The sequence below is a fragment of the Heliconius melpomene genome, chromosome 16, assembly GCF_056956725.1.
Source record: "Heliconius melpomene rosina isolate 202511_hmr_F chromosome 16, ASM5695672v1, whole genome shotgun sequence".
Lineage (NCBI taxonomy): Eukaryota > Metazoa > Arthropoda > Insecta > Lepidoptera > Nymphalidae > Heliconius > Heliconius melpomene.
In genome coordinates this window covers 4,182,720-4,194,485 of record NC_140404.1, presented here as the reverse complement: position 1 = coordinate 4,194,485, position 11,766 = coordinate 4,182,720, and the positions used below count along the sequence as shown (strand labels likewise).

General features: G+C 32.8%; 1 long non-coding RNA gene across 1 annotated transcript in view; it reads right to left on the bottom strand.

Annotated features, from left to right (window-relative positions):
• Window positions 1–11,766, bottom strand: part of LOC146530731 (uncharacterized) — a 161,255-nt gene that overhangs the window by 1,162 nt on the left and 148,327 nt on the right. The window contains exon 5 of the long non-coding RNA XR_014878858.1: window positions 6,631–6,671. This is a non-coding gene — a long non-coding RNA (uncharacterized LOC146530731). The remainder of the gene's footprint in view (window positions 1–6,630; window positions 6,672–11,766) is intronic.

Sequence of the window (11,766 nt, the reverse complement as noted above, 5' to 3'; positions counted from 1 at the left end):
TATAACATTTGTGCAATATATTTAATTACATAATATTTTAACTGTACTATATTCTATGTTGGTTTCGGCGATTCAGTATACTGTATTACAGCATAGGTGGAGAGATGATAACGTTATGCGAATTTGTCTAAGTCTATGTCGATAGGGAATAGCAGTAATTGTACATGTACATATAGGAGAGAATATTGTGTTAGGCATAAGTACATATTTACTTTGTATATTGACTAGGTCATTAGGTAATATAGATAATATTAGTAACAAACATTTAAACTAAATAATATAATAACAATAATAAGCCCGCAGGGCAGCCTGTGGCAAGCTGTTTGAGGTTGACATTGGCATTGGATTGTTCCGAAAGTATACGGTATTATGTATTTAGATATTTGTCGATTATCTATTTATCGCATATAATGACTGCACGTTGTGATGGTTCTGGATTCATTCTTTATAGATGGAAATTAGAATAATTTAATATGTTTCAAACTTAAAGATTTAAAAAATGACACTCATGGATGAGATCATGGATCTCATAACTTATAACAATTATTTATGTATTTTACAGAAAACTAGAATTTTCTCTTTGTTCTTTCTGGTAACGACGTAAAGCGAGGCGTTGTGTTCCGCTATTCAACACGCAGTGACTCCAGAATTTAGCGAAAAGTGGGGAACAGAAGTGTCTTAATGAGAAAGAAGTGGTTCAACGTTAGTTCCAGGTTCTTTCTGCCTACCATATTATGTGGGTGATTTTAGCTTGAAGCTAAAATATACATCCGTAATATATTTACATACTATAATAATGCTATTATTATAAAGGTCTATATTACATCATTCAAACATACCTACATATTTAGTGATGGTATTTGTTTAGGGACACACTCAAAACCTTGAAGTATAGAGTGTGGGCAGACAATTGGGTATTCATGAACTTAGTATTATTATACGTTACAATAACCATATATTGAATGAAATAGCCAGAATAGGAGTGTATAATTTAAGAGTAGAGACTTCATATTTTACCAAATTTCTAGACTTCCTATATCTTATAAAACAAAGTCGCTTTTTGTGTCTGTCTGAACTTTCTAACTCTTCTTCTTCTAAACCACCCAACGGATTTTCATGTGGTTTTCACCATTAGGTCGAGTATTTTTCAGGGAAGGTTTATATATAGTTTATTATTTGTACATTCTTTTGTAAATTAACATAAATACGATAAATGTGTATAAAGTCCTACCCGCTGAGACACTTTGGCGCATGCGCTGCTTTAATGGTAAATACTACATGAAAAAAATGTACTGGAGTATTGTTCCTCTTAATAAGATCTACAAAAAAGTCCGCGATGGCATATTCATATCTTTTAAGAATAACGTGTAGTGATCATATTTCTGTCTAAAAATAGTAATTTCAATATATTTTTTATTGTGAGGGATATTTTTCCATAATGGTATTAATCCTTATCCTTTAAAATACTTTATTAAATTTCTACGTTAAACGAAGATAAAATTTGCTTTTTAAACTATTTCGAAATTGCGAATAGTTTTAGAGAAAAACGCATTTAATTATTGACACATCACGCCGTTTACACATCAGCTGTATGTTACTCAAGTTTCACTTATCCCTTACTCTCAGCATATAAATAAGTATATTAGTTACGTTGGCCATTTAATGTAGATCAAAACTGTCATTTACTGTTTTTCATTTTAATAAGTACTTTAGAAGATGTTACAATATCAAAAAATCCTTGCTGCGAAACGCGCCTCGCGACGTTATGCTTATACAAGCGAGTCCGCCGCGCCCGCCTGCCTTACACGCATCGGTGGTTCAGTGGTACAATGCTCGCCTGCCACGCGGGCAGCCCGGGTTCAATTCCCGGCCGATGCATTCTATTTAATTTTCGTCACAGGCAGCCACGTAGTGCTTGCTTTTCATCAGGGACAGAATACCCTCTTCAGCATTAACCACAAGCTCGAAAAAAAAAACCCGCCTGCCTTTATAGCAACGAAGATTTAGATGCGTTTGCACGTATTGGATAATTCGAGTTGAATGTATTATTTAATGTCATTTAACTATCTAAAAATAGTAATTTAAATATATTTTAACAAGTACTTGAAAAGATTAGTATCACAGATATAAAATTACGGTACCTACTTAAAAATCCTTGCTGTGTAAAACAATTGGAAAATCCTTATTGAAACAACGAAAATGCGGGTTGCATTAGGGTTTAATTAATTTTCACATTATCTTAAGTGCTTTGCAAACCTACATTATATGAATATTCCAGTAGTAAAAGCGGGCGAAGCCGCAAGGGGGTCGCTAGTACTTAGATATAGAAGACTTAGATTTAACAAGGCAAATAGAATATATAAATATTTTAGTAATATAGGTTTTATAAAATTAAACGTACGTTTTAAGATTCCTTAAATGTCAAAGTAGAGCACATAATGATTAAAATAATATTTTTATTATGGTTTTTTATAATGTCACTAAAAAAACAGTTATCAAAAAAGCAAAAATATAACAGACACGACCGTAGAAGGAAAGAAAAAAGAGTAAAGAAGACAAATTACTAAAATGTTTACTACAATTTTTTTATGGAATGTAGCATAGGCCAGAAATATAATCCGTATTTGTTATATAAAATGTATTTTCATGTGGTGAAATTATTATTCTATTATGTCTATTAGGAATCATTTTTTCATTGGGCCACGGCTATCACCATATTCCATGGGTGAATATCAAGTTAAGAAATCTATTGTATCTCAAACACTCAAGATAGTCAACACATCTTTTAAACTGGTTGTAATATTTTTTCACAAAAAATCGATTACAACTGGATGTCATAATCAGAACCTAACAAACCAAACAACCCTTGAAAAAGGATACTTTTTTATTTTCCTCATATGGGAAGTACCAGCTTTCAAAAAAACAAAGAATCATCAAAATCGATTGCGCCAGTCAGTAAAAAATCGAATTGATTCTTTTCCATTAACAGAAGTATTTTTTTAATCACTTTTAACGTTAAGTACTACAGATTATCTATTGTAGCTGTGGTAGTGTTACACAATAAAACAATTATAGAAACTTAAAATAGAGATCGTTCTGACAATAAAATAAAATGGACATACAAAAATGCTACGAATTTAGGACGTCATTTCATGTCGTCGTTTCTCGTAAATCGGCGTGGGTAATAAACATTTCATTCCCGGTTATTTAATTTGTTCGTTTTAGCTGAAGCTCTCTCTACTTGGTGCCGGAAGACCGAAGGAAGTTTTTTATTTAACTCAGACGCAGCTTTCACAGAATCTATGTACGAAGGATTCATTTTTATGATATTTGTAAGTAAATTTAATATTGAATAGAGTTTTTGCTGTCACACTAATTGAATCTAGATGTTTTAAGCATTTAATAGTACCTACATTTTTTACGCTGTATTCCGCAAACATCATGGTAGGCAGAGGGTACCTGTGAACCCACACTTTCCGCAGAATGTTTGAGATAGGCTATTCAAAGCGAGGAAATGAAAATATTAAATATTTTATTCCTCGGAATGGGAATCGAACTCACAACCGTCGTGCTTATTCACCTAACATTCACTTTATTAAAGATTTGGGGTATAAACACTTAAATTATATCTAATATATAGTACATATTTCATTATTGATGGAAAATTTTACGGAAACAAAATCTCTTTGTATAGAATCAATTAACAATAAATTAGCTTAAAACATTTAAGAGCCTGAGGAATACAACAAACATTTTTAAATTGAAGCATGTTTTTAGTAGGGATTTGTACACTAATGGACAGCTTTGTTTGTTGTTTACTTGCTAGGACAGTACCTACTGCCATCTTTGTGTACATGAATACAAAAGTTTACCTAATAGATTAAATAGCGTGAGCAGCCATGAATAGAATATTTTTGCCCCGCATTTGGAATATCATAGATATTTTTTTTATATTCGTTAGGATGGTATTTTTTTTATGAGTGAGAGAGTTTTTTTTCATCTGTACCACATTAAGAATAGTGACAAATCCTATTTTCATTTTATAAAAGTTGATATAAATAAGTTGATATTATAAGGAAGCTAGTTGTAGGGTGTTAAATATAATTTTAAACTATATAGAGAATAATATTAATTAAGTCATATAATATTAATATGTGTACAATGGCTTTTCAATATTACATTTACCAGAAATGTTCTTAAGAAACTCAGTAGTAATCTCAAACAACAGGCAATGTTCTCTAAAGGGTTTTGTTTAACAAAGGCAGAATATGCAAGCATAGATTGCCTGAGAGCCCTTCAATTTACAATAACTGGCTTAATTACTTCTGACTCACTTTATTAGATAAGCCATTGTGATCGTGACAATGTAAGCAACGTATTTACGTATCAACTTTGTTTAATTCTGCATAGAATATACAAAACATATGAATTCCTATATGTATCGTAGTACGTCAGCAAACAATAATATTTATTTAATTTAGTACATTTATATGTAGACCTTAGTCTCGGAGTCTCTTTAAAGGATAAAATCAGAAATGAGGTTATCCGGAAAAGAACCGGAGTTACCGACATCGCTCGCAGAATTAGTACGTTGAAATGGCAATGGGCTGGACACATCTGTCGAAGGACCGATGGCCGCTGGAGCAGACGAGTCCTTGAGTGGAGACCGCGGATCGGCAAGCGTAGAGTAGGGCGCCCTCTAGCTCGATGGACCGACGACCTAAAGAAGGTTGCTGGCTTCGACTGGATGCGGAAGGCGGAGGATCGAGAACTTTGGCGCACCCTGGGAGAGGCCTATGTCCAGCAGTGGACCCGAAAAGGCTGATTTGATTGATTGATTGATATGTAGACCGATTTGCCTAAAATTGATTCTTTATGCATTGCTAATGTGAGAGGATCATTTTACTATTGATGTATGTTTAAACAGTTTGAAATAGGCGACATACAAGGCCGGATTTAGTTTTGTGGGTCCCCGGTGGAGTGGGGGCCCCCATCAATTTTCTAGTAAATAGGTTAATTTTAAATTTAAAAGGTTTATTTCCCACATACAAAATATATAAAAAACAAAAGTGCTTCAAGGTAAATACGCGGGTGATGGAATCTTACTCTATATTTTGTTTTGTGGAAGCCCTAACTTATAAATAGGATATGAACTCACAAATAAAACATCCTAACTATGCTAAAAATAACAATAATTCATCATAGCGTTATAAATTGAAGGATTAAAGTTATTATTTAAAAATAAATTTGATTACTTTACGTCCATGTATTTAGCGGTACATTGTCCCTGTGATGACATATGATAAATTTATACCTGAATGAATTGCCGCCGCCGTGCCAGAACGGCGTTGGTCACACAAAAGGTTATTATTGTGGCTACCAATTCAACATTGGAAGCGGAATCAATTACTCAGTAATCCCTGATTCTGGTTTTTAAAATTAAATATTGTTGTTGGTAGTTGATTTTGTTTTTTTTTCCTTAAGTACCTTAATTAATTAAATATCTTAATTTGAGAAAAAGTATTAAAGTATGTAGATATTTTAATAATATCAATTTGATACCAAAAACACTATGTAATGAAAATTTTGTTTAATATGTAAACTTTCCTCTAAAATTGAATATCAGTCGAGACCCATATGTCCCCAGGTAGCGAGGTTCGAATCCTTTCTACCAAGCTGTACAACATAAATATAACTATAATTTGACGTAACACAAGTCATGTAGGATCTATGTTAAGCATTGTGATCGCATGACGGCGGTCAACGAGGCAGACAACGTATTATTCACTGCGAAATTTCCATATTTCACGTGACGCCGCTAATGCCGCCTGTCGCAAGGCTTTATATTAATGAATTGTTATTTTAAGTGCGCAAAATTTATAATATAGAAAAAAAAATAAGTAAAGTTATATTTGAATAATAACTTTTTGTTTTGTATTTTTTTATTCTATATGATGCGGTCGTGGCGCAGGAGCACAAGGGCGTCACTGTAATGCGAAGGTTGTGGGTTCGATCGCCAGTCGAAGAAATGAATGATTATTTATTAATATTTTCTTTTTTTCGCTCTGGCACCAAGGCAAAGCCCGGCGTTGAGATCCACCACTCAACACGCAATGCCCTGAAAAATTTGGCGGAAAGTGGGAAACGAGGTGCCTTAACACTAGGTTTCCTCTGCTTAACCTGCAATTGGCGGGATACAGCGTAAAGTTGTTTTTTCTTTTGGTAGCAGAGGTGGTTTGTAATTGTTTTTATTGAAGATCATCATGTGAATCTAAAAATATTTATCAGTAAATATTTTTCTTCAATATGTACAAGAAATTACCACATTTACGGCTTAAAGTTAGCTTTGTGGACAATTTTTGAAAGTATTTTTTTTATTAATGAATACATTTAAACGATATTATTAAAATTTACAAAGATAATTTCTTAGATTAATACTATATTGGGCCATTATAATCACTGTATTTGAAAAACATGTTTCACACAACAACAATTCTCATTTATTTCTATACGGACTTAATAAGCTTTTTTTTCGCATCACAGAAGTTTGAATTATAATAACGAGTAAAGTACTTATAAACGAGTCTATTATAAAGGATGTAATTTTAATAGAATATAAAAGTTACTTACATTTTATTTCAAAGTTATTCCTCTCAGTCGCAGATAGCTATCTGGAAAGAAAAAAAGCATAGATATAGTATATCAATTAATGCAGTACTAGAGAGAAAGAATGTGTGTTATTCTATTTTTTTATCTCATAATTCTGTATTCTGTGTAATAAGTTCGTAGTAGTTTGTAGTAGATGTTTTACATTAAAAAAAAAAATGTGTGTTCTATTGCCCCCCAATAATATATTTTCTTATATATCTTTCATATTTAGACAGCGATCTGTTACAATTTTATTACATGTATAGATATAGATTATTTTTGGAATAAGATTGCCACATTTGGGCACCATGAAGTTAAGTTCTTTGTTTTTAAAATAAAAAAAAAAATTATACATGAAGATGGAGTTCAAGTTTTTATAGCTAATTTCATTTGATATTCCAAAATTAGCATGATAGATAAAAATATTCTGCGCCCTTAAATAAATTTTTCATATCTTGGATTAAAGAGATTTCTATCTATAATTAAAGAAGGATTAATACAATAGGCGTCATCTTTTCTCAGTTCTTTAACTAATTAAACTTAATAATCCTCTAGCATAGCTAACTTCTCGATTTGATTTTAACTGGATTTTATTCTTTTATCTCTCATTGTGCCGTTTTTCATGCAAATCTCTTAGAATGTCTACTAAGATGAGGCTTTTGTCATAAAATAACTTTTAGCGATCATCTGTTTTAGATCGTTTCGATAGCTTTGTATAGCACAAAGCTTGAAGCAATTATATTACTTAGGTTGGTAAAAGTTTAAATCAAAATTTACCAGTTACTTGCAAATGTTATATTTAAATACCTATAGTACAGTTTTCTCAAGCTAAAGTCGAGAAAAAGCTAAGGTCTACAACCCTAAAAGTTTTTTAATAGAAAGTTTTGAACTTTTATGTAAATTCCCAGTGTGAGGAAAAATAATGTGTGAGGAATAATTTCCAATTAAACAAAAAATAAATTAAAAACCAGAATGTAATGTGTTGTTTGTTGTGTTAATGTGCAATGTAATCTTCGCAAAATCTTTATTGTTTGACAAAAAAAGAGTAAGATTCATATTTTTTATAACTATTTAACCTAAAATACCAAATCTGGATATTAAATTTCATAATATTTACTAAAATTATTCCATGCTAATATAAACTAAGCAACATTCAATGCTAATCTCAATCCATGACTTGCATATAATCGTCCAATTCACCCAATATAATTGTAGAACGTCGATACTCATCTGCCTACTTAATTACATAATACGTTAATTATATATAACAATGTCTATTGTTCCACCACAGGAATCCGTGTGAGCAGTTAGACCTGCATAGAGATATCGCATTCCAGATCGTGTGTGCTGTGGACCTATCTTAGATATACCGAATACCATGATTGGGTGTGCTAAAGTTAGCTATCAGGTTAACACGTTTAGCCACGTATAGCTATATAGAATTATGAGCATATGTACGTATATGGCAGGAATATACGTCGTAGCTATTATAATTTAAGTAGCCAACGTGGTTGGTTATAATTTAAGTAAGACTATCTAGGTAGGTATATATCTTATTTGATTTTTTAGGGTAAGTAGAGATTGCCGCGGAACTTAGTGTTTAGACACTCCGTTCATATTGAGACACTTCCCTTCCTCCCTTTCCGCTGAATTCTCGAGAATTACGTATTGAGTGGTAGAACACAACGCCGCGTTTTGCTTTGCGTAGAGAGGTTTCTTCGCTATGTGTGTTCTATCGCGTTTATGTTACGGGGATTTTTCTTCGGTAATCATTGATCTGGAACCTGTCGCTGAATTTTCTAACCCGACTCATGCTAGTGTGCGGTTTCGTAGTAACTTCCTTCCACGGTCCGCGCAATAGCGGAAAGGATTACCTGCATCTTTGTTCCCAGATCGACACGACATGAGTGCCTTCAAAAACCGCGTCCATCTCCACCTTAAAGACCAAAAATTCATCTGTAGATCTTCTGGTGTCACAAGTGGCCATGATCACTTACCCTGTACGCTTGTTTGCCTTGTCTTTACCATAAAAAAGTTATTTTAAAATATTTCTATATATGTCGAAATATTTTCCGTAGCACATAAATCGACATAGAATTCAAATTCAGCAGAGTGCTCATATGAGTTAGTACCTAATAGAACATACGAGTCACAGTGTGAACACTCATATTAATTATTGCTAGAATAGTCTTCAGCACACAATACATAGCAATGGAACCTATATGCAGCCAATTCCTAAGCGGAAACCAATCAACCGTTCGAATCGCTCGAGGATGTTTAAGTGGGTATATTATTCATTGGTTTCTCGACCAAATCGCAAACGCTACGTAGAAACGTTCGATATAAGATTTGTTTATGTTTACTTTCAATTGGTACGACCTTATTTCATTTGATAGTATAATATATTTTCTGTGTAGGTTAAGGCCTCGTTAATTGAATTGTTAATTGTATTGTTCTTTCAGAGGCCCGTCGTGGCTGGGGCGCAAAGTTGATTGTAGATGCGACAGGTTGTGGGTTCGATTTTCACTCGAGGAAATGAAATGCTTAATATTTCTATTTATTCACTCTGGTGTAGAAGCAAAGAGCGGCGTTGAGACCCGCCACTCAATACGAAATGCCACCAGAATTCAATGGAAAATGGGAAACGGAGTCTTGATAATAGGATCCCTCTGCCAAGTCTGCTATGTACAGGATTCAGCGTGCCGCTAAAAATATTTTTTTATATAAAAATATAATATGATATTATTTTACAGTTGAATTGCCTTCGTTATTGAAATCGGTTAGAAAATACATATATCTTCCTAAGGAATTAATGTCGTAATATTATTTGCTTAATTGTCAAGTTTATATTTAATATCTTATTAACGACTATACTGCACAAACATAACTTTAAACATTATGTAACTTAGTGCATATAATTTTAATGAATTTAGTATCAAAGTTGTCTTTTGCAACTATGTCCGCATATTTTATGATTAGTTTTAATTAAGCAAATTATATTAAACATTGTATCTTCGACTAGCTTGTAAGGGAAGCTAGTGAAATATATTCTTGTTACAAGAACACAGTTTGTATGTTAATTTACATATTTCTTAAAAGTATATTTAATTACTTTGAAGGAAAATACCTAGGTTTATATTTTTAATTAAAAATAAATAATAATGAATCTAAAATATTTTTTTATTATATCATGATATATTCAAACGACAATAAGATAATAATGTTAGTTAATAAAAATCAAATCAACTTCACGCTGTACCCCGACCACAGAAGGGTAGGCAGAAGGAACTTAGTGTTAAGACACTCCGTTCCCCAATTTCCGCCGAATTTTGGAGGGATTGCATGTTGAGTGGCAGAACTCACGCGCTTTGCCTCGACACCAGAGCGAAGAAATGGAAATATAAACGTAAATAAATATTTCACTTCCTCGAGTGGGGATCCAACCCACAACCATCACGTTACAGTCACACCCTTGTGCCGCTGCGCCATTTTCTTTATTTTAATAAAACAAAGCAAGCAAGTTAGAATGAACACAAATGAAACATAAAAAACCAAGGTCAATATTTCACAATATGACATGGAAACTTATTTTAGTGGAGAGTACACTGCTATGCTGCAACTTTTAATTGCTTCGGCTGACTTGTCATGACATTCACGACGCGCGCATCTCACCCCCTTGAAAGAACTTACGTTCGTTAGGGATGTTGCAGTTTGCTTAGTGAAATACGAGTAAAACACTATTTTCTGTAAACCTTTTTTTTTTCAACGAATCTTAGTAAAAAATTGTTCCTAGATGTTATTCTCTCCTTCGAACGTATCTACCTACTTTTTCTTCAAAGGCCCTTGGGGAAGGAATAAATTAGTCTAGGTTTTCAGTACGTAACTTCTCACTTGCGCAGTATCAAGGTCGCTGGTGATTTCTCCGAATACATGCCCGTGAACGCCCAGTTGTCAAAAAACAATATAAGCCGGTTGAATCTAAGCAAGAGAATAGGGATGCTATAAACCTTTGAGCCTATAAACTTTTAACTAAAATAACACAAATGCGAATTTCTGTTTGGATCGTTTACGTTTTTTATATTACCGAGACAAACGTTGGGCTTTTCTAGTATCTACATATATATATGATATTCTTTATTGCACTATAAATAAAATAAAGTTACAGAAAGGAAGTTAACAAAGGTGAAGGTTAACATATTAGGTGTTTTAAGAAAATCATAGTTTACGGCAATCCCTAAATTTATTTTAATGAATGTAAAATGTCTGAGGCTACAAATTTTACAAATACAATATCTACTCCCAGAATGAGATGTCTTGCGTTTTCTAGGCCAGCATATTTCCCTCGTGTCGTTTTAATATTGCCCAGTAAGTAATCCGATCAAGTCCTTTTATATATATAGATTATTACATAGGTACAATTTGGTCAATTACAATATCAGCTTAACTTAATAATATTATTAAGATTATTTTTAGACAACAATGCAAAAGTACATATAATATTATCTTTCCGTTTATTAATTGATTTGTTATTTACAAAAATAACTATGTCTGCTGTCTAAACCAAATTCTGTTGTAGCTAGATGGTTGTATAAGTTTAAGGTTAAATAGTGTATTTAAATAAGTTAAAAAACTTACTTTAGCAAGTAAGTATTTTAGTATTTTAGCTAAGTTTTAAGCGAACGATGGGACTGACATTCTTGTATTCTTTTTACTTAAAAAGTCCCTAAATAAAAACAGAAAAAAAAAACTATGAATTAATACGTTAACAGTAATTGAATTATTATAGAGGATACAAGAAGAGAGTGTAATTTATGTATAACTAGCGGCCCGCTCGCGGTTTCACCCGCGTGAACTATGTTATTATTAATTTCTGTCTCCATGACTACGTCCTAGTGACGTCTATGCAAAATTTGAGACTCCTAGCATTTGTAGTAACGTAGTTTTATACAAACTTTCGACCCCACAAACAACCCATTAGAAGTCGAATATTGCAAATTCCCGTCTTAGCGAGCACCTACGTCCTATAAGTAACTCCTATGCAAAATTTGAGATTCCTAGCACATGTAGTTTCGTCGAGATTTCGTGATGAGGGACTGACCTTTTGATTTTATATATATA